The sequence below is a fragment of the Paralichthys olivaceus genome, chromosome 5 (assembly GCF_024713975.1).
Source record: "Paralichthys olivaceus isolate ysfri-2021 chromosome 5, ASM2471397v2, whole genome shotgun sequence".
NCBI classification, from domain to species: Eukaryota; Metazoa; Chordata; class Actinopteri; order Pleuronectiformes; family Paralichthyidae; genus Paralichthys; species Paralichthys olivaceus.
In genome coordinates, this window is record NC_091097.1 from 11,317,426 (window position 1) to 11,340,026 (window position 22,601).

General features: G+C 40.9%; 1 protein-coding gene across 4 annotated transcripts in view; it reads left to right on the forward strand.

Annotated features, from left to right (window-relative positions):
* The window catches only part of adgrl1a (adhesion G protein-coupled receptor L1a), a 135,883-nt gene that overhangs the window by 26,613 nt on the left and 86,669 nt on the right, over positions 1–22,601 (forward strand). For 2 of the 4 annotated variants that reach the window (XM_069524394.1, XM_069524396.1), the window contains exon 1: positions 12,787–13,566. The exons of 1 other annotated variant lie outside the window; for it this stretch is intronic. The gene's annotated coding sequence lies outside the window, so the exon portion shown is untranslated. Of the gene's footprint in view, positions 1–12,786; positions 13,567–22,601 lie in introns of those variants that run through there. One more of the 4 variants, XM_069524393.1, reaches the window with a different exon arrangement.

Below are 22,601 nucleotides of genomic sequence, written 5' to 3' on the forward strand. Positions count from 1 at the left end.
CTGCTCGGATACTTCTTCAACAAGTTTTTTTTAATATGCAGTCGCACCTTTCAGACACAGAGCAATAGAGCAATGCAGACAGACGCTAGTATAATTGGAATCAACTCTTGTATTGATGCAATACAATCAAGTAGAATACATTATCCAACCCAGTCAATGGCGACACCCACTTATTCTGCTGCATTTAAACAGCGAGGAAAAGGTGGATATTTAAGTTCGGGCAGAAGAGGAAGGCTCCTCCTGGTGTCTGAAAGCTTCATATCTAGAATTACATTAAATGCGTTGATCCAGAGTGGAACTGACAGCTGGTGAGACTGTAAGCTAACCATGCTATCCTCCCTCCTGCTGTAGGAGTCTGAGCAGGCTTGTCATAACAGGAGGATCCTTGGGGAACATGGGGACAATTATATCAGATGGTGAGACGCCAACTTGTTGTCACAAAGTGAAATGGAACAGAACAATTCAAGCTCACATGAGAGACAGAAGTTAAAGCACGTTAAGTGAGGGGTAAACTGTAAGAAAGCCTTTGTTTAAATAAATTCTTCTTTGCCATAGAAACAAAATACAATTAAGAGTCTCCCATCATCAGTTTAAGATGTTCACCTTTGCTTGTTAAGCTATGACCGGCGCCTAATGTTTGCTTTGTTCACACCAAATGCGATGCAAATATTTTGTGCAGTGACATTACTTACAAAGTCAATGTGAAGGCGCAAATAGACGCCGTTTTCATATCTTGCGAATGGTGCGATGCTATAGATGTGAGATTTGTGTCATTTCAATCACAAATTCACGAAAGCCGCTCAGTGTTGATGAAACTCACCGGACTCGGGTTCTCTCGGGCGAAATTTTCTTTGTGTTTGGTGTGAATACACTATGAGCTCTATGGGCTCCCATAGACGGTTCCATGACTCTTCAAGCAAGGATCCTTCAAATTTATTTGATCATATTTATCGCTTACCACTTTTTTTTAGTTCATATTCATTATTCCTTTAGTGCTGCCATCCCCACACTGCATTCAAATGACCTTCACTTGCATGATGGATTCATAAAAAGGATGCAGCATATAATCCTGCCACACTCTGTCCTCACTGGTATCAGAGTTACTGCTAATGCAAAGCAAACATTTCCTCATGCTGCTTCATGCTAAAAGCATTTATCTCATGAAACACAAGGTTGATTTTAATGTAAAGCAGTCACAGGGACACGTTATGTTATGTCCCTGCAACATCTAAATGAAAAAAGGGTCTACAAAAAGAAGCCAAGATCATTTTCACCACTTTCTGTAGACCAGGTTTAAAGAGCCACGGTTATCCGTCAATTTTAGAGATGCATGCAACAGGCTACAATCCACATACTCCTCTGCAAGATAACTAAATCCTTACTGGGCTCTGCTGTTGTGTGGAAAACTATTCATGCCATATGCAGTGTGAAATCCCTTTGCATTACTTTTGACTTCTCTCTTCTATAAAAATAAGTTTTCATGGCTGTGCTAGAAACAGATACAATGATTATACTTGTATTTCTGTCCTTCTCACAAAGCAGATGCTCAAAGACATTTGAGAGGGTAACTTGGATCTAAGACGAGTAATCTAGTTCTTTCTATGCATGTCCATTGAAAGCGACCACAGCCACTTGTCTGTAGTAAGCTGTGAGAGCCTCCAGTTATGCAGACGGAGCTCATGAGGAGAGCATCTCATTCTATCTCATAGTTAGCTGGCCCTCAGTCTCAGAACAGTTATTTGGAAAGCAAATGGCATTGTTCTCGCTCGCCTAAATGAAACAGTAACAGTTCCACACTTCCAATAAACTGCTCCAAACATGTTTGGTGTGATCACACTCTTAAGTGTCCCCTCATGCCGACTACAATTGATTGAAGAAACTCCTGCCTCGGTCTCCTCTAACTGAGAAGTTGATGAAGCTTAAACCTGCTAAGACTGTTTCATAGAAATAGTCTTTGTTTGCAACCTTGGATCTTTTTCTTACTTTTACGTACCTAAATAAATGCACAGATTTTAAAGGTTATAAATACAGAAGGCTAAACATGATCTGAACATAATATGAAGCTAACCACTGTTTGTTATGTATAGATTCAATTAGATAATTGCATCCTGCATTATCAGAGAATGGGATATTGTGCCCGTGCTTATTGTGAGCAGTTTGCAGAGCATAGTATATGTATCTGATCTCAGTATGCAATATGGTGATAAAGTGGCCAATTGGCCTCGGTGGAGGTTGGGGCTCTCTCTAGTTTTTGTCTTTGATGTCAGAGAACACTGTTGCATGAGGGGTCGGGGGTGGTGCGGTCGATGAAGCATTTGTTTTGGTCCAACATGCTGGTGCTATAGTGCGGCATCTTGTTGCAATAAACAATGTATGTATAACCTTTTAATTAGTGATGATATACAAAGATGCTTTAGGATATTTTTCATAAATCTATGTAGCAGTAGCCTAACGTCCAACATTATTCATCACCTGCAAGATTTATTCGATGAGCCAAAGGTCAACACAGTCGTGATGCTTCAGTCTTTAATATGTTACTTTACCCTCAAATCATCCCGTCAGTGTTCAGTCAGCGATTGGAGCCCACCTACTCAGACATGCATGCAAAGATCCTGCACTAATAGGAAGAAAACAGAAGGGAATTTACAGCAATTACAATAAATCCAATACACAACTGTGGCGCCATAAAGAAAAAATGAACTAGCCTCGCACAGAAAAAGGCACTGACAAATGACCTCTCACGTATTGATTGCTGTTCACCCACAGCCTCACGCACAGAATAATAACAACCAACAGCGAGCACAGTAGCGTTGATATTTGTTATTTTTTTCTTTGTCCTCAGGTTTAGTTTTAATGGCTGAGTGAACCAAGGAGAGAAACACAACACGGTATTCTCCAACCATAAATTAGATTTGCACCTCCAGCAAACTTTCACTTTGCTACTTGCTAACTTGTCTCAGTTCTCATAAGTTTTCTAGTCTCCAGACGTCCACCCTCCCCTTCTCCAACTCTCATCCTCCTGGTCAGTGAAACTGGTCCCAGCTGCACTTAAACAGAAACCCAGAGCTGCGGACGTAGACACATTCACACACTCCCACTCCCTCACCGATTCCCTCTGAGGCACATAGGGTTAGAGTAATATCCAAAGTGCAGGTGGGACCTTTTCCTTTTTGTAGTGCGGCTCAACAAAGCAGGGCGAGAGCACGAGCCAAGTAATGGAGTGATGATCACTGCAGAGATTGAACAATCACAATGGGGAGGCCTGTGGTGGGGGCATTCATGGACTTAGGGAACCTGCACACTAATTGTATCTTATGACTAATTGGTAAATTAGCGAAACCTATTTCAAGGCACCAGGCTTAGCTTTGGGGGACACCCACAGCTCATTATAGACTCATATTCTGGGCAGAGGAGGAGAAAAATAAAGGAAATTATACAATTGCTCAGGTGAGAATGGCAATTAAGCAAGTGCTTAAGAAGAGGAGGAAATGAAGCCTCATACACGCATAATTTACTATACTCTCCAGTGTCTGGCTTTAAATCACAGCTGGTCCAGAGCATGTATTTATGGTGGCACAGAGAGGGAACAAGCACTCTGTGTTTTTGTTTGTGTATTTATTTGCATGTATTCGTGCATATGAATTTCATATGATGTATAGATGTAAATATGTATAATTATGCATAATAACTTGGGTTGATGTGGTTGCACTGCAAGTTTTAATCAATTACTTAAATGCAAATTACGGAATTCTTTAATAATGTCACTGCAAGGTCCATAAACAAGACGGCTCACCCTTGAAACCATTATAGACATTCCCTTAGCTGCATTTTTACATAGTAATGTTGCAGTTGCGAACGGATTAGGCCTGATTCTGTGAAGGCGCATTTCTTCTCAGTGGGAAAGTAGATGGCATGAAAGGCCAGTGAAGTCCTGGTGGATTTAAGAATAGGAGGCTAACTTTTCAGAGAGAGATTCACTTTCTAATGTAATTCATCGGAGAATGCTTTTAGATTGAGGCAAGTGAGCTTCAGAGGAAACAAAGCTAATTTAGACATGAAATCTCAACAAGTCCACTAAGATAGATTGCTTCATAGATGAGAACAACGGTTCTCTGGTTTCCCATCTTTGAACACGAGCGGTTCGTTTCCTCTGATATTGATTTACTTGTCGAAGATCACAAAAATTACACCGAACATTTTGTTAAGGGTAGATTTTTTTTATTGCTCCAGTGTGTACTGCTTCTGAGAAAACCTTGAGCAAAAGTAATATACAAAAATACACGCAGAAGTATGAGGTTTCTCACAGTTCAGCTATCAGAGAAGTGGAACTGCAGATGAAGTCAACTACATATATATTTTCTGTCTTCAATCTTAATCTGTGCCTTTAAAACAAGCAAGTCTTAAAAAGATGTGTAAATTAGGATTCTGGATTAATTCTCAACTTTTTGTCCCGCTCCTCTTATTCCTTCACCTCCACAGCGTCCCCTTTACACACTATCGCTGCATGTTGAGAATTTCTCCACCTGGTCCTGCATCCTCTCGTGCTTTTGATCCATCTCTTCATCACTAGTTGGAGGACATTCAGGATATTTCCACAAGGACACCATTGATCCCTCCAAAACTCGCTCACCCACCCTCCCTAACCAATTTGCCAGCAGTAAAACTAATATTGTCTTTAATCAGATGCAATTAAACCTGCAAGTTAAGATCTCTTCCCAATTAAAACTCATTAGGCCCTTAATGTCATTATGGGAGTCTTGAGTAACTGCTGCTTGCATAGAAGGCCATTTTATCTCAAACAACAGTACGAGTCAGTTTCTCACAGAAGAGAAATCTCAAACCAGCCTAAACCAAATCGTTACGTGAAAGTTTGGTTAAGCAGAATGAGCAAAACTGTAATTATGACAATTTTGTATTTTTATGGCGTAATTATTTATGTTTATTTATAAATTTGCTCAGAGAACTACTTAACGTCATTTCCATAACACATCTGTATACAACAGCAGGAGCAAGGTCATATTTGAATTTTCATTTCTGACGGCACAATACAGAACTAAATGGATTACTGTGTACAAAACTCAATAAAACATAGAATCACCACAGATGCACAATATGAAAATACACAAAGATTTTTTGAATGAACTCAAGAGGGCGAAAGTGCTGAAGGTATATTGAATTTGTGGGTCTCTTTGTCTGGCTCAAAAGCAGTTAATCATTGATTCATGTGCCTGCTGCTGAAGAGTTTTTCTAAAGCCTTGAGACAGCACTACCTTGAAGTTAATGTGCTAAAGGCACAGACACACGGAGATAGAAACTCATACTATCTCAATATTGCCTTTGAAAGCTCTCTCAGTACACCATTTTCCTTGGGCACATACAGAAATCCTAATGCATATCATTATGTAATCCTGCCAACTTTGAACTATGCGAGCAAGACTCCGCTCTAAATGTACAGTATGTTGGTGATAATACATGAGTGGCTGCGTGGTGAAAAGGACATTTATTAGTACAAGGGTTTCAGTCCTGTGGGGCAGGGCCTGTAAAATCCCTGTGTGACAGCTGTAATTACCATCGGGTTTGAGTTTTCTTCCCGCCTCTAATTGGCCTTTGCTGTCAATCAACAAGTGATTTCTGCTCACAATTAAACTAAGGGGAATGATAGAAGCCGTGATGGCGGGATAATTGAAAATAATTGAGCAAATTGCGGATTTGAGAAGTTGGCTTCATCAGCACTGCAGGGGCGGCACACGAACAAGCGGAGGGAGCAGAGGTGAACAGAGGAAAAAGGCAGATCTTAATGATAATGAACAAAACACTCGCCTCCATTTTGCCTCCACTCCCCCGAGGATAGATCTGCTTATCTGAATAATCAGCCCGTGCATGTCTCAATGTCACATGCATGGGAGAAGATGAGCACTTTTGATCTCTGCATTCTGAGTTTCAGCAGCTATTCAGCAGCCGGAGGGCTTACATCCTGGCCCCGATCAGGAAAAGTCCCGGCTGCACAGAGGAAGTGTACCTCTGTGTACCTCTGTGTTGCAACTGTGTTTTAGTATCTGCATATAATTACCATAAGTGTGTGAATTTGGCACGGGCATGTGTGAGCCTGAGAGGGCGAGCATGCGCGTGTACATTTACGGAGCATTTTTACATGTCAGTTTGATTTAACGACTCTGAAAGTGTCAGGTATAAATATGTAATATCATGGCTAATGCACTTTACACACAAACTTTATTTGAGCTCCAAAGTGCGAATGTGTGCAGCAGCATAAATCAACCTCGGTCGACTAAAATTTCTTCTGTGGGTGGATTTGTGTATCTGATAGAGTAGCAATACTGACGAGCCATTGGGACTAAAGGCAGCCCCTCAGTTTCAGTTGTTTGTCATCTCTTCCTTTTCTTCCTCCTACTCTCCCCATCCTCAAGAGCTGCTTACCTTCCACAGCTTTGGAAAAAAAAAAACATCTCGCCTGCAATTTACATTTCCATATGCTGCCAGTGGCGCCAGGGAGAGTGGATAATTGGGTTGAAAGTGGTGACGGTGAGAGCAGGATAGAAAGGGATACAGAGAAGGCCAACTGAAAAAAAAAATAAAATACAAGCCATTACAGGATGGTTTTCTTTTTTTCCTTCACTCGCCATTTTGCTATGCTGCTCTTAACCACTTGTGTAGCTGAAAAGATTTACCTTGGCCTCCTGTTCTCTCTCACTCAGAATCACTCTGTACTTGCCTCCCCCAGAGCCGCGCTCCCGCCCTGCCTCTGCCTCATCCATATTCATCCTTCATCTCTCTCTCTTTCTCTAGATGTCTCCCTCTTCCTCTCTCTCAGTGTGTCACCCACAGCATGGCGTTAATACACCAATTAGTACTAAGAGCAGATAATGGACTATGTCATATTGCAAAAGGGAATGAGAGACACGGAGACACCGAAAATCAGAAAAAGAGCGAGATTGAGAGTGAGCGAGGGAGAGAGAGATGGCAAAAAAAGAGAGAGAGAAGGGGCATCTTTATGGATATGGTCTCTGAACATGTTGAAATGCTGCGTTTGCTCTGAACATCCATCCAAATGGAAAGAGCATGATGGGAAGAGCGCTCCATCGGTCACAGGGTTGCTATATAAAAGCTGAGGTGTTACACCAACGCTTTGCTGGCTCCAAATACAGAAGTCTGTTTGGCTTTGTTGGCCTCTTAAATCCTTTTCATTGGTTTCCTCCCCTTTCACCAGTGGAAATGCTGCACAGTTTCCTCTCCTGCCACTCGGTTCATAACTGTGCCTACAGGCCTTCTACTACACTGTATGTAGTGGGCATGCATAAAAGACCACAAATACTTATTACACCACCAGTGAAGGTTCTTCTTTAGTGGTTCGTTTTTATTTTCACCATTTACAACACGCGTCACAAATGTTTTTCATATATATTGTAATAATGATATTCTATATCAATGTATTAACAACAAAATGATGAGAAGAGATGCAGATATTTTGTTGATTAATTTGGCACAATATACACAAAGAAATGCACAGTGTTGATGTCTATGAAACCTTCTTTTAAAATTCGAGTCCTTAATCTATACTAGATCTAATACTATTGCAGAGATAATTTCATGGAGTTAATTGAAAAGTCTGCTCTACTTTCATTACACGTCTTGCAACCCCAAAAACAATTTGTCAATCACTGCAAACCAGGAAGGTGCATGACTGTGAAAACAGGAGCTATTTGCAAATAGGGCGAGGTGTTATGTAAATAACGGTGCCGCATAAACATGAGCTCTGACTAGGAAAAATTGGCATTAATCAAACATGAGCTAGAACAAATTAAACTGTGCCAGCTGTAAGAGACCGTTTTCTACAACAAAACAAGAAATGTTCAGGAAAAAAAAGGAGCACGGATGCTTTGTTGATAAAATACATCTTATCGTTCAAGGCATCGCTGTGCCGGGAATGTAAATGCAACATGGAACACTATTGAACAAAAAGAATTGTTATTAACAATGACTAAAATTTTCACAGTCATGGTCGAGCCTGGATGAATTTATTCAGTGCTAGATCTTCCCAACACACCAGTGCAGAGCCACTACAATGCTACACAGTGGCAGGATCTTATCTGTTTTTTTCATTTGTATTTTCTCATCTCCTATTCTATTTTAACCACTGCATTTATCAACACTTATCTGGATCACTGTATTTGGGTGGAAGTGAGTGGAAAAAAAGAAAATGTGTTCCGCTGTTTAGACATTGACGTCTAATATAGCAGTTTCCTGTTGGTTTCTGAGATGCATGTATTTACTTGAGAGCCTCAGACAATACGAACATACCGAAGTGAAGTGCTACTTCATCATTAACATTCAAAAAGTTGAAATGTTTAATGTGCTCTAATATCTCTTTTGACCTCCACACAGTCAGAAAAAAAGAAAACATAAATTGGATGATAATGATATGAGAGGGGTGAAAAAAAAGTTATGTATAAAAGCCCATGAGTAATCCTTATATTTAAATGAATATATGTTTTAAAAAAATCTTATGGTGTGTGTGTGTGTGTGTGTGTGTGTGTGTGTACACAAAAGTTTATCTTGTAAGGACATCCAGCTTTGTTTTGCCAAGTATAGAACATTTATAGATATTTTGTTAGCTATTAAATATTTTGACTTTCAGGGACATTTCAATATCCAGAAATAGCTGCAGAGTGACAGTTTCATGCTGCACTCAGAAGTAAAAGTCGTCCTGTTGGTTTTGTGGAGATGCTTACGACGAGTACAGTTAGCTGCAGACTCCAACCTGAAATGAGATGAAGGCAGCTGTTTGTTTGCAAGAAATTAATTTACAGAGCATTCATCGTTGTTAGGGTCATTTGCCTTAACTCAACACAATTAGCTTTTTTACTATATTGTGTAAACCATCACTGTCTTCCTGGATGTCTTCTATTAAAAGGAAGCAAGGAATAGCAAGGAAGCCTAATCACAGTTATATATATGCAACACAAACACACACAGACATTTTTTCAAACATTTTATTTTCCAACATGATATTTATGATGAATAAAGCGATCATGCTGCTGTATTTGTAACAAGAGCCCACTGCTTGTGCTTAGAAGGGCAATCAGCATTTAATCATTGGTAGTCACTATTGTTGTTGCTAAGAGACTGGGGTGTGATGAACAACTGCTGAGACTGTGCTGAGCGTGACTTGATGCTGCAAATCTCACCACATTTGGTTCTTAGTGACCCGTTCAGTACAGTAGGGGAAGAAGTTTGCCTGACAGCCTCTTGCGATCACACAGAGCTCTGTGACTTTGCATAAAACACATCTGATCTTGAAGACATAAAGAAAATCCTGATAAAGTGTGTGACTGCCACGGAGCACAAACCACATTATGCTAGCTGTTTAGTGGCACAATGAGTCATGCGGCCCATGAAGGTCAATTGACTGGACTGGAGAGCAGTATAACAGAGTAGGTACTGTGTGACAGAAGGCTAAGTGGCAAAGGCATGTATATAGCCCATTCAATACTGGCCAATATTAGCTATTATAATATAAACTGACAAAGAGCTTTTTTTTTAGACGGGAGAGAACATTTGCAAGCTGCACTCTGGACCCATGCAGTAATTCCATGTGATATGGATAACAGATCATAAAATAGTTTCCCCTGAAAACATACACAAAGATGCACGGACGTTGATGTCCACTGTGTGACAACTGGAGGTTAATGGCAGATTAGATTTCCCTCCCCCCACAAACAGAGAGGAGTCTAAAATGCAATGGATAACATGGTAATGTGAGATACACAGCAGTGTCCATCTAAAGTTGTTATAACATTAGATATCAGAAACTACTGAACATATCAGATCAGGTGAGACTATAGCAGCAAAACCCCTGAGTGTATTTAATACAGATTGTATTTTAAGATGGATGACATGTGTCCACTTCCTCTCACTGTCCAGGAACATAGTTAAAATATCCCAGACACAAGCTGCCATATTGCACTGATGATGTTAATTGGAGCCAGAGTCTGCGTTATTAGCGATGGAGCTGCAGTAGTGACGTCCTTCTGATGTGCTCGACCAATCGTGAGTCAGTTTCAGCTGTCAATCATGACGTTTCACCCCTTTTTCATAGCATTAAACAAGTCACCAAAGCCATCAATACATCCTTATGATAAGAAGTACCTAAAAATACTGAAACCATCATTTATTTAGCATATATTTTAAACTTTTTGTTTGGTCCATGTCCCTTCCACTAACACGGAGAAGGTGAGTTTTTTGACCTATACTGCAGCTAGCCACCGAGGGGAGATCAAGATAGTTTGGCTTCACTTTGGGATATATGTCATGTTGTCCATCTTTATATTCAGTCTATGGTATTAAAATGAATCACACATTATATATGAACTAAAGTTTTCAATTGTAGGATGAATAATACACAGTATGATCTTTTCTTTCAAAAGTTACGTAGTGATGCTTTAAAGGAAGAAAGAAATATATGTCTGTTATAGGTCAAACATCAAAACCTTTCTATGTTTGTAGCCTATTTTTGTGTAAATGCACTTATGTTAATAGATATGAAAATGTGGGCATGTAATGTGTGAATGCATCCTCCCATTTACTTAACCTTGTCTGTGTGTATGTACTTTACTATAAGTATTATCTCAATAATGCTGTAGAGCACTTCTTCTCAGTGCTGCATGTTCATGTGTGCAGTGATGGTGACAGGGAACAGTATACTGTATTTAATAAGCGTGAAACTATCCTGTAAATAACATATGATGGAGTGGAAATGCAGGAAATCCAATTTGTAGCTTCTATGTATTTTCCAATATATATATAATATGGTATAAAATAAGGCATATAGATATTCTTGAAGTCCTTATTCAAACCCTTTTGATGTGTTTGACAGCTCGATTAATTGAAGAAGAGAGCCAAAGACTCACATATGCGGTGAGAAAGTGAATAATTGATTTGTCAGTGACAGCATGATATACCAGCATCACCCTGCACAGTCACTTTTAACATATAGTAACAAGACTTAACTGGCTTCAGGTCAGGCTTCTATTTATATCTCCAGCAGAGATTACTGCGAGTGAGAAACCTGACTGCTCACTGTCTACGTGGGTTGTTCGGCAGGCTGAGGAGTAACGGGTACTTTGAATGCCTGAAGTTCCAACTCCAGCTCAAAACTGTTGCCGTGTGCCATCCCCTGACTCACTCTCTGCTCCCATGGTGCATCATGTATGCTGTAGCAGCTCCATCATGTTCCACTAAAGGGTTTTAACTTCTTCATAGCCTCGTATTCCTCTGCTTATTTCCCCCTTTTTCTTTTTCTCACCTGTGAATATCCTGGAGAGCCCCTGAACTGCCAATTTATGATACTCCCTCTGCCCAGTGCAGCACTCAATCTTAGTTTTCAGCAACGTGTCTGTCAGTGGCAGAACCAGAAAAATAATCTTTAGAAAAATCCATCTGTGCCTGCACACATAGGGCAGCAGACTGTTAGCTTATCTGGGTCCTCCTGAGAATCACTGCTTTGACATTAGACACACATGTTGACTCCAGCCCTGTAAAACGAATGGGAAAAAAAAAGATTAAAAGCCCATGGAGTTGCATTTAAATTCAGGACGGTGCACTTAAGTGAGGAATCCACAAGTCTCATAATACACATGAGTTGTTGTTCTTGGAAGGTTGCATGCAAATGAGTCCCACACAATGTTATCACGACTCTGTTCATTAATCCACTGAGCAAACTGCCTGAAAGTAGTTGGTGGATGTTTTTCAATTGGAAATCTTTATTACACACTGTCCAACCCTGAGGCCTGAATGAGGCTCTGTCCACGCTAATGCAGATATTTTGCAAAACAAAATTCTTCCTCTGCGTTCAGGCCTCTCGCCCACACGCGAACAGCAATTCAAGTCACTATGGGATTTTTATAAACACTTGTCAAAGTGCAGATTTGTGTACATGTAACGTGGAGGGTTTAGGAAATGATGACGTCACATCTCACTTCGCGCATACCCACACACACACCAGTACCAACAACCATAAGCTCACTGAGCATGCTTACAACGCCGTTATTTAAGTGATTATTGATGCAGACTTTATTGCCACCTACTGGCCCGGCATGCCACTTTGAGCGTTTGTTTTTGGGTTCTCATCTGGACAGAGATATTTTGTGAAAGTCGTGTGAAGGAATATTTTTAATCAGAGGGGGAATTATCAGTTCAGAAAACATAAATGTATATATCTGCAGTTGTGTAGACAAAACATGCTACATGGAAAATAACCAAATCTCTTATTACGTACTTTTTACTTTTCAGGAACTTCTTAGTGCAGTGAATGCACAGGTTGCATACAAGCATTGGCTGTGTCTGAATGAAAAACACAACTTGAGCTGCTTGAAATCACTCAATACAGACTGAATGGAGGAATGTGTCAAGTATTGGTTGATGCGTGTTAACCTGTAGAATTTCGATTTTTCCTTCATCCAGGTGCTTCTGGGGAATTTAACCATAGATATTAAACTCTAACATATAATTTAGCAAGGTGACCACAGATGGCCATTTCGAGGACCTCTGATGGTTCCTGAACCCATCTTTTGAAAACCACTTGGGTTTGGCAACTGGAAGAAAAAGCTGCCATCAAGGAGCAATTTAAGTCGTGGGCGGGCAGAAGTAGTGGTAGAGTTGGTCATAAAAAGTGCCTTGGCCCCGTCTTTAGGACACCAAACTGTATGTGAGAGGCACTGATGCATGCGCCAGGTTGTAGGTATATAGGCCTGATGCAGAACTGCAGTGGCAGAGAACACAGTGAGAATGGTCCTGATGAGAGTGCGCGCTGCCTGCAGACGAGGAGGGAAACTATAGAGGACTGATCCGCTCGGTGCGCCAGGACGCACGAGATCCCGCCGCAGATGGCCCGTGCAGACTGTCCTAATTCCAACGGGTTATTTCAAACCGTGCAGCTTTTGTTTTTGAGACAGCATGAGGGTGAGTGGTCTGCAGTTTGAAAGAAAGTGGCGATCCGTTCCTGTGAACAGACAGACAGACATCAGACACCCGAGAGTCTGATTTGCTTCGCACGTTTTGCGGCGGTGGCTCATTTGCTCACTTGCTCAGCATCGAGTCAGGGAAGGACGGACGGACAAATTCGTTTTCTGCTCGTGCTCCAGCACAGTTTCACGTCTCCTCTTGACGTTGCTGCAACTCGCATGTTGTGCTTGTTTCTGAGCAGGACAATGGTTTCGTCGCTGTTATTTATTTTGATGCCCACACGGGCGCATTTTCGTGAGAATCTGCTCTGTCCGTGAGGATTTCCCCTCCACACTCTGCCTCTATCATATATATTTTTTAATCCGGGTGGATCTTTTCCCCTCTACCGGTTTTTTTTTTTCGTTGGTTTGTCTTTAAGATAGCAGGCTATTAATTTTTAATTCTTATGCCTCTGCACGAAGACGGGACCAGAGAGGAGCAAACGAGTGATAACCAGAGGAGGAGAGGAGAAGGAGGCAAGTGAGGAGGGAAGCGAGAATGAATGAGACGCACTGAGCAATCAAGGAGAAGGAGATTGGAGGGATCAAGGTAGGAACCGAGCAGTTTCCATGGCATGTGTCCTTAATAAATCTGATCTGAGAGCGAGCATGATAACATGTAAACACGCACTATGCATGCGGGCTGCTCCAGTAACCGCCTGCAGCCCGAGGTGCAGCCGTGTAAGCCGATTTATGTATTTATTGATGTTTTGTGCTGTGACAGATACGGAGTTAGTGCGTCAACAGCAGCCGCCTCATATTTAAAACACGTCCTGGATGCGCTAAATCAGTCGGGTTTTTTGAAGGGGACTCCTTGTTTTTGGGGCCTATGCATTGCACCGTGGCCTGCACACTAATAGATTTGGTCAATTTTAATTACTGCCTGGGGGAAATGACTGCAAGTCCAGTAAATGATGGAGGCAAAAACAGGCAGGTGACATTGGAATATACTGAGGCTGATTGTTTTTTAAAAAAAGCTAAAAATATAGAAAGTGCTGAATAAATTCATTACTGGATTAATAATGTGGTATCAGAAGATGAAATATCCTGCGATGTTGGCTCCTTATGTGATTTTGGCAAAAACATCCCTCTCACTTTTTCCATCTTCCCCCTCTTCCTCTTAATCTGAAGTTCCCTCCGCCAGAGAAATACATTAAAAAGCTCATTGACTCTCAGGATAATAAGAGCAAGGTGTAGGAGCTTCAGAGTGAACTACTCAATCCAATCCCCCATGTGTCAGACTACACTGATACACTGCCAATCCAAGTCATTACCTGTGGGTCAGTTGTTCTCAGAGTGGTCTGGGGAGAACCTGGAGTTCCTCAGGAATGTTTGAGGACGTCCCAAACAAAATGAGATAGAGTTTATTTCCCCTCAAATTAAATCCCAATTAAAGAATAGCCTAAGAATAACCCTTTAGATGAGTTCGAAAAATATATTCACCACTTCCCTACAGCATAAAACCACAACAGGAAAAAACTGTCCCCTCCATATATCAGATTTAATCTAAAATGACCCTGTAATGTTTCAAGGTTCACAACCTGAAAACTGAGTCGCCCTTATTTTATTACATGCTTGACTAATTCCCAATTTAATAATAAGATATCTAATAAAAAAAAGCACCAACAACCAACATTGTAGTCATGATAGAGGAAATTAAACCTTTTGTCTTCGTGTATTATTATGATAAAATTGAACCTTAGGACGCAGACGAGAAAGACCCTGAAAACAGTTATTTTCGGCTGGTAAGCCGTTTTCCTCATTCCACCGGGGTGCATTGTGTTTGTCCTGCCAATTCGCGGGGAAAAATTGGCACGTCTACTGTTCTGAAGGGGCTGAATGAAATTCAAATTCTTCAGGTGGTAAAACAGCAATATTGCAACTGTCTGATTGCGTTATCTGGGCATTCAAGAAGCCAGACTTGGAATTGGTTTACTGCCAAACACTCTCCTCCGGAAGACAGAAGGATTTATTTCCCCCTTGTCTGTGTGTCACATCACCATCAGAAAAATTATTCTCGGCTTTCAATTGATGAATAATAGTCATACATTAGCATGGCATGATCGTCAGACTTTTAATAAGCCATTAATCATAATTAGATTTATTTCAGTGTGACTTCAGCATTTTGGGAGGCTCTGTGTAAAACTGTGGTCAGGACTCAGCGGCCATATTTTTCTGGTGAAGGTAGTTGTGAGAGAAATGCACAACACAGAACCTGCCTGACGCTCTTTTCAAACAGTAACACGATCATTCTCACAGAAAGCACATATGTGCAACCAACACATGTACAGACACAGATATGTACACAAACATACACACATACAATTTCTATGAACAATAGTGCCGTGTTCCCAAAGTGACTACTCTTGTGTTTCCTTTGCATTTTTGTCGCTCTCTCTTTTGTGTGATATGTATGCAACCCCTGCAGCTCTTTGACAGGGCAGACCAAATGAATATGTGAACAGAAAAACAAGCAGGAAGAGCACTGATATGAATTTCATGAAATGACCTATGGTGCCTCACGCCCACAGGACAGTTCAATGTATTGCATCGTTGCTGGGTGAAAGAATAATGTGAGAATAGCATCCACCAAATTTTGGAATTGTGTTTATCTTTCACAGTATTTCTCTCAGCGTGGCCGTTAACTGCAGCAAGAGACACATATACACATAAGTAAAGGATTGTTAATTTTGACACGTATATTTGTTCTTAACCTGTGGAGGACGCTGACATATTTTATCAGGCACAGAATGATCTGAAATCAAAATGAGCATTGTTTTTAGTAGCAGCGCATTATTCCACAGTTACAATTGGCTTTGGGGTAACAAACAACATCATTCAAAAGGCGGAGGAGAAGAGACCATGGCTATATTAATTAACCATATCCACGATTCATTCTTGTGGAAAAAAAATTCTCCAATTTTCTCCGTTGTTCTTCATCTCAACAGACGTGTAAAACTATGGTTCCTATTGTTAAATTATCAGTGCTGATTTCTAAATGTTTTTGAAAAAAGAAACAGAAAACCCATTATAGATAACAAAAAGAGGAGCCATATTAAAGTTGCCTGTCAGTTAACTCAACTCGATTTTATACATTTTTTATGCACAGTGCAATGCAAAATGTCTCTGCGGGGAAAGAGGTGCTCCAGTTAGGTTTTAGAACACAATACACGAGGGAAAATGAATACATATAAACTTGAACTACACAGCAGATTATAGAGCACATTCGATTTTCTTCATCTTGTTCTTGGACTAAACCCCAAATAATTTTGCAGTTTTGAAATTGCTGCACCACAACATATTTAGCATGTCCAGATGTTTGCTGATATTTTCTTAAAACAAACACACACACATGCACGCGCGCGCACACACACACACACACACACACACACACACACACACACACAGCCGGGAATAAGCATCTTTAGTACCAGCCGGACAGAACAAAGGACTCTGGCATTGCAATATATTCTGATGATAAACTTAATCTCATGTTCGCCTTTTGATGATGAAATTATCTGATTAGAACTGCAGGCCTCACCAGCCAGTCTGCCGACCCCTCGCTTCTGCATGGTCTACTGAGCAGGGGAATTTACTTTGAATAATCATCTTCAGATTCCATATTGATTTATTCAATTTTTTTTGGGCAGTTCTAATCCGGGGAAAACAATGTTCTTTTTTTAAGGAAATTGAATTGTGTCTGGTAGTCTAAATTTATTATGATTATTATTATTTATTTTTTTTTATTTCATTTTGATACACAGCTCAAAATAATTTGTTTTCCAACTACTAGTCGCAGCCTACACAACAATAATTTTGGAGCAGCATTATGGAATATTTGCTGACATTCTCGACAGAATTGGATATGCATTGGAATATTCTATTATCAAAATGGGTGAAAGATTTTAACTGTCTATTGTAGCTTCATTGTAGCTTGTGGGTTGCAGTGTATCTGGTCATCTTTAATGCCCTTTTCAGTTGTGTCAAATTGCTACGTCTCTCTTTATTGTCTATTCCTACATCACCTTTACTCCTTGCCTTCGCAGGCAGGGCTGTTTACCTGGCAGTGACAGCTCTGTGGTTGTGACCAGTCTGATAAGACTTGTCCTGACAGGAAAGCCATTATGGTTATAATAACAGTTATTGTGGTTCAGAGTTTAACCACTGCCGACAAAACACACTGGAAATGGTTTTAAACTGCTATTGTTGGACTAATTATTGCAATCAAAAATATGCTTCCATGTTTTCTAAGGTCGTCTGTGATGTGTTGGCTGTTTCCCCTCAAATGCAAGATTACATGTTGGAAACATGATCATCCAATAATGATCGGCATTAGAGGGTTAAGTAGGAGAAAAGGAAATGGAAGAGAGTGCAATAACAAAGGAAGGAGGAACACAATGAGAAAACGAGCAGAAATGGTCTTTGCTTTTGTATGAAGGTGTGAAAGCAATCGGCTGTGTGCATCCATTTTGAAGCTTGTGGCCTCTGTGCTGTGCAGGTCTCTGTGAATGTAGTCGTGCACGCAGCGGGCTGTAACTGCATGCTCCTGGTCTCTGCTCCATCTGGAGAGAGGCTGGAGGTGTGGGCTCTGAAAAGCCAATCTTGCAATCTAAACCTACCGAACACTAATTCAATTCAATCGCTGCCAGCCTTGAGCATGTGTAGGCGCCAGCATGGAGAAAGTGAACAGGAGCAACAAGAGCACATGAACAGAAAAAAATCGATGAGGACTCTTTTTCATAAATGGAGTGGGTGTTAAATTAGCTGGATGGGCCCTGTGTAGCAACACACTGGATTGAGTGCCTGGTGTATTTGGGTCGTGTCTATCGAGTGAGAGACGACTTGGGTGTACAGCAGTGAAAAGACTCAGCGATGCTCAATCAATGTGACCAATCAGCCTCACCAGCTATTCATTCAATTTTACACAGATTCGTCAGGGGGATGTCGACTCTGAATTTGGTTGTCGAAACTGCCGCTCCGCACTTTCAAACGCCAATTCAAACCGCAATTTGCAATGACCCCCTTTGAGTGCCCTTTTGAACTGCACTGATTTTCCTATTCATGTTGTTAAAGGCAACTTCAAATACCCGTTATCAGCCTCTCTGTTTGTCAGTTTTTATTTCTTAACATGTATATAATGGGTTCTCTAGGACCCGTGCCAAGACACATTTTTGAAGGAGCTTGAGAATAATGATCACAGATCAATATAATCTCACCCTGCTGATTGCACTTTAAGAAATCAGATGTGACAGCTCCTGCCAAAGGTGTATAATGGCAGAGCTGCTTTTAACACTCCAACACCTCTTATGATCCTTTGGTACCTAAAGCAAACCACATGATGTGATATATGCCCAGACACACGTGTTCAGAGGTACAGGCAACAAAACAAGTATTTTATATAAAAAGAGAGGGAAGGGAGGCACAGGAAGAAAAACCTCACACATAACATTAGAGATAGAGAAATTGCCCATCATTTCATCTAAGGGTGTTTTCACTGAATGATTGGAGGAAGATTTTTGTTACAGTCTTCACATTTAATGTGGTCAGTTTTTAAATTCGCATTGCGATTTTGTGAGCGCACCAAAGAACCTTGCATGAGGTATACCCACATCCTGTCATCACACGTGTGCTCCCTATACAGGACGTTAATTGGTTTATAGTTAAACGTGCGTTTGACTTCGCCTTGTTGCAGAAAGCATTTTCATCTGAATGGAGAAAAATATAGGAATAGACTGCTTTTATTACAACTATACTATTATTATGGCTTTTGATTTGGTCGTCAGAGATATTTTGCCCTCTCCTTGTGAGCTACCACTGCTTCACTGGCTGTTGGTTTTTTTTAAAAATTATTTAACGGTTGATGAGTCTTCCTCAGCTCCCTGTAATTGATCCAGAAGTCCGAACCATCCAAAACTAAACCAAAGTGAGGTTCAATTTCATCAAGAGTAAGACCTACTCCTGTGGTCTGAACCGAACTGCAGAGTCTGAAGGTCCGAGCCAAACAGAATAGGGGTAAAACTAGAAAGGAGTTAAACCTTTATCCTCGGGTAATTGGAATAGCTTTCCACATCCAATCTGTCAATCTGAAAAAAGGAGTAGCGCACAGATGAAAAGAAACAGCGATCAATTGACCTAATAGCTTGTCCAATCTAACCTTATGTTTTTCTGATATCTTGACTGAGAGTGCGGATGGGAGCGCTGAATGAGCCCCTCTAATTGGCCTGGCCAGAACACGCGGAGCAGGAGGCTGAGTGGTAATGGCAGGAGTAGTCGTCACTCCTCCTCACACCTGGTAGACTGTGTGTCAATAGTGACACCTTCTTCCTCATTACCTTCAGCTTAGTGCCATGTTCAGACCCTTCATCTGACTCCAGTGTTCCTTTGTCAGCCCATGATCCACTTTGTGCCACTGACCCCTCACAGTCAAGCATCCAATACAGGATCTATTTTTCAGTATGATGGAACATATTTGGCTCAGCAGCAGAATGAGGAGAGACATGTACATAAACAGGAACTCCATGTGTGTGTGCATATGTGTCTGGCCCTGACAAGCAGTGATGTTCACCTGAGACTCACCTGAGCCAGTCCACAGAGGAAGGCTCTGGTGGGTTCGTATTTGTGTCAGCAGCGCTCCCCTTGGACTACATGGTGTTGGACTTGTGTAAGCATGTTGTGTGTGTGTGTGTGTGTGTGTGTGTGTGTGTGTGTGTCCGTGCCATTAGCTAGGAGAAGAGGCAACACCAAGAAACAACCCGGGACCGAGAGAAGCTGTTTGTTTGTCTGTCTGCCAAGATGGGAGTCGGAGGGAAACAAGGAGCGAGGGAAGAGAGAGGGGAGAGGTAGGGGATATGGAGCTCCTTGAGAGAGGTGTGAAAGGGCACGTATATTCATAAACAGCTGCAAAAACACCCAGAGCAATATACATACTGAAGGTAGATTCCAGATGAGACGGGAAGGGGGGAGGTGCACCGTGATGGAAAAAGCCCATAGAGAAGGAGAGAAAGAGGGAGAGAGAGAGAGAGAGAGAGAGAGAGAGAGAGCATCCGGAGTGGATTAATTAAGGATTATAATTATGTTGGGACTATGCATGTCTCACCTGAGACTACCCTGTGCCGCTCCTCTCCAATCGTCATGCCCTCTGCTCCTCTGCACATATGGACACGAACCACAGGAAAATACTACTCACACTCAGGGTATCATGGATTCACCTCTCTGACGGTGTGCACGAAAACCAACGAGACTTAACTTTAGCTAAAAAACTTTGTTTGGGGTTCATTAAAGAGCAGTTTTAATTTAAGAATTAAATAATATCAGCGTGTAATGTTGATAATAAGATGGTGAATGTGTTACATGATTTTACAGACAAGTGTTCACATTCCTTTCAGCTGTTTTTTCTTCTCTACCAACTCCTGAGAGAACTATACTGCTCTTTAGATGCCATATGTTCCAGTATGTTGATCAGCTGAACACTGGCTTTTACTGCTTGTTGTTTGGTGCTGGGTTGGTACATAACTGTGGGTTAATTTTCACTGTAACAGGTTCTTGCAATGGCTTGACATGATGTGGCAGTCACCAAAACTGTAACATTTCAGGATATAAAACCAAAACACTGAGATCAATGACATTAACATGCTGCTTAGAGCCAGGTGATAATTCTCTGTGGATTTTTACAATGCATAGTCCTATGTTAATAAAAGCATTTATTATAGCAGCATTAAAGAAACAGAGATTAATCCTTTATCAGGTAATTTAAGGCAATGTCCACACTAATGTTTTTTTAAATATTTAAATTGTGTTTTATAAAAAAAAAAACTAGTTAAGAGACACATGACTGTTTAACTACACTTGGTGTTACACATGGAAACAGGAAGCAGATTGTTTTAAATGCAGTTGGTTGCTGAGGGATCAGGATCAGCTATGGCAAAAAATGATTTTCTTAGACTTACCATGAGGTTCACTGTAATTACCCTCACAACATCAAACTGTAACTGCAGTTAGAAATCAGTTGCATTGAAGAATTAGGGCTGCAATTTTCTGCTTGAGAGAAAAAGTAACACAACTCGACCCGAACTCAACAGGCATTCTGTTTTTTTTGTCCCGACATGACCTGATCAAGTACATAGCCCAGCCAACACAACTGAATCCTACACCAACCTGTATATCATTTCAAAATATTTTTCTGATGGGTTATGGTCTGGTATTGGTTCTCTATTCTTTTCATGGCTGGTTGTCAAGTCGTGACAAATAAGTCCCAATCAGGGAGCAAATTCAGATGACAGCATCAAGTCTTTTTTTTCTGGCTGTCCACACTAGAACACAACCCTGGAGTTTTCAAACTCTTTGTTTTTTGGGGTCTGAGAAACTCTGGAGTAGTGTGGACACCAGACGCAAAAGGGTTTTAAAACCTGGAGGGACTTTACCTAAATATTCCACCCGTTTTCAAGACACTTGACAACTCAAGACAGTTTCTACAGTACCTATTGATTGCAAATGTTACATTGTACTATTATGGTGTAACCCTAAATATTTTATCACAGGTTACATCAACAGGGGTATATTGGTCCATATGCTCTAGAATAATTATTTCAGGCACATTGTCTATCAAGATGGCAGAATGATTTCTCAGCTGTCTGATTTTGGGGACATCTTAGACCTCCCTCAGAGCTGGGACTTACAAGTATGAGACAGATAAAGCCTGTGGAAAAAGGAAAAACCTCAGCAGTACTCTGCAGACACTTTTTTTTCTTCTTACATTATAAATACAGGATTAAGTCCCATACCATTAAAGCCTCTTGTTTTCCAGTGAAGCTGGTCAACAGCTAGCAACCAGGTGTAGAACCCTGTGAAGTAAGGTGCTGCTAAAAATGACAATGCGTGCTCAGCAAACCTTCGGGGGGTATGTGAAGTTTTTTTCTAATTTGCTTATACAGTGCAGTGCAGCAATTTTTAGTAGAGTGCTGAAACAGGGACAAAGGAGGATACATTTTGTCCAAAAAACAAAATAAAGGACGGGCATCAGGAAGGGCATTTTCCTAATAAAATAAAACACAGTGGCTGGTCTGTCAGGATATGAATGCACTTATAATTCAATAATGATTACAATCACACCACTTGCTGCCGCCATCACAGTATGAACATAAACCACATGTCATACGTCATCTGACCACAGGAGACACTTGCCAGACCACAGCTTAACCTCTGATAACTCACAGCTCCACTACACACACACACACACACACACACACACACACACACACACACTCACTGTATTTGTTTTGCAGTTAGAGACATGAGGCATTTAGGGAACAGAATGGAAAAGGATTTAATTGAGTCTTTGATCATTATAGAATTACCATGTGCCTTCTTGGCACCCTGGTTATTGTTTCATGGATTAATCATTTTCATTCCACAAATTGTGGAATCCACACAGCAAATCAGCGCGCCGCCTGCCTGACATAGATATGCAGTATTGGAGCAAGGGAATTTTAATGTGTCCGAGGCCTCCAATTGGCTATAGTCGTCCATGCAACTAGATTTATTTGAAAGATTGGTTTTATTGATTTACTGTATTAATGTGGTGCCAGT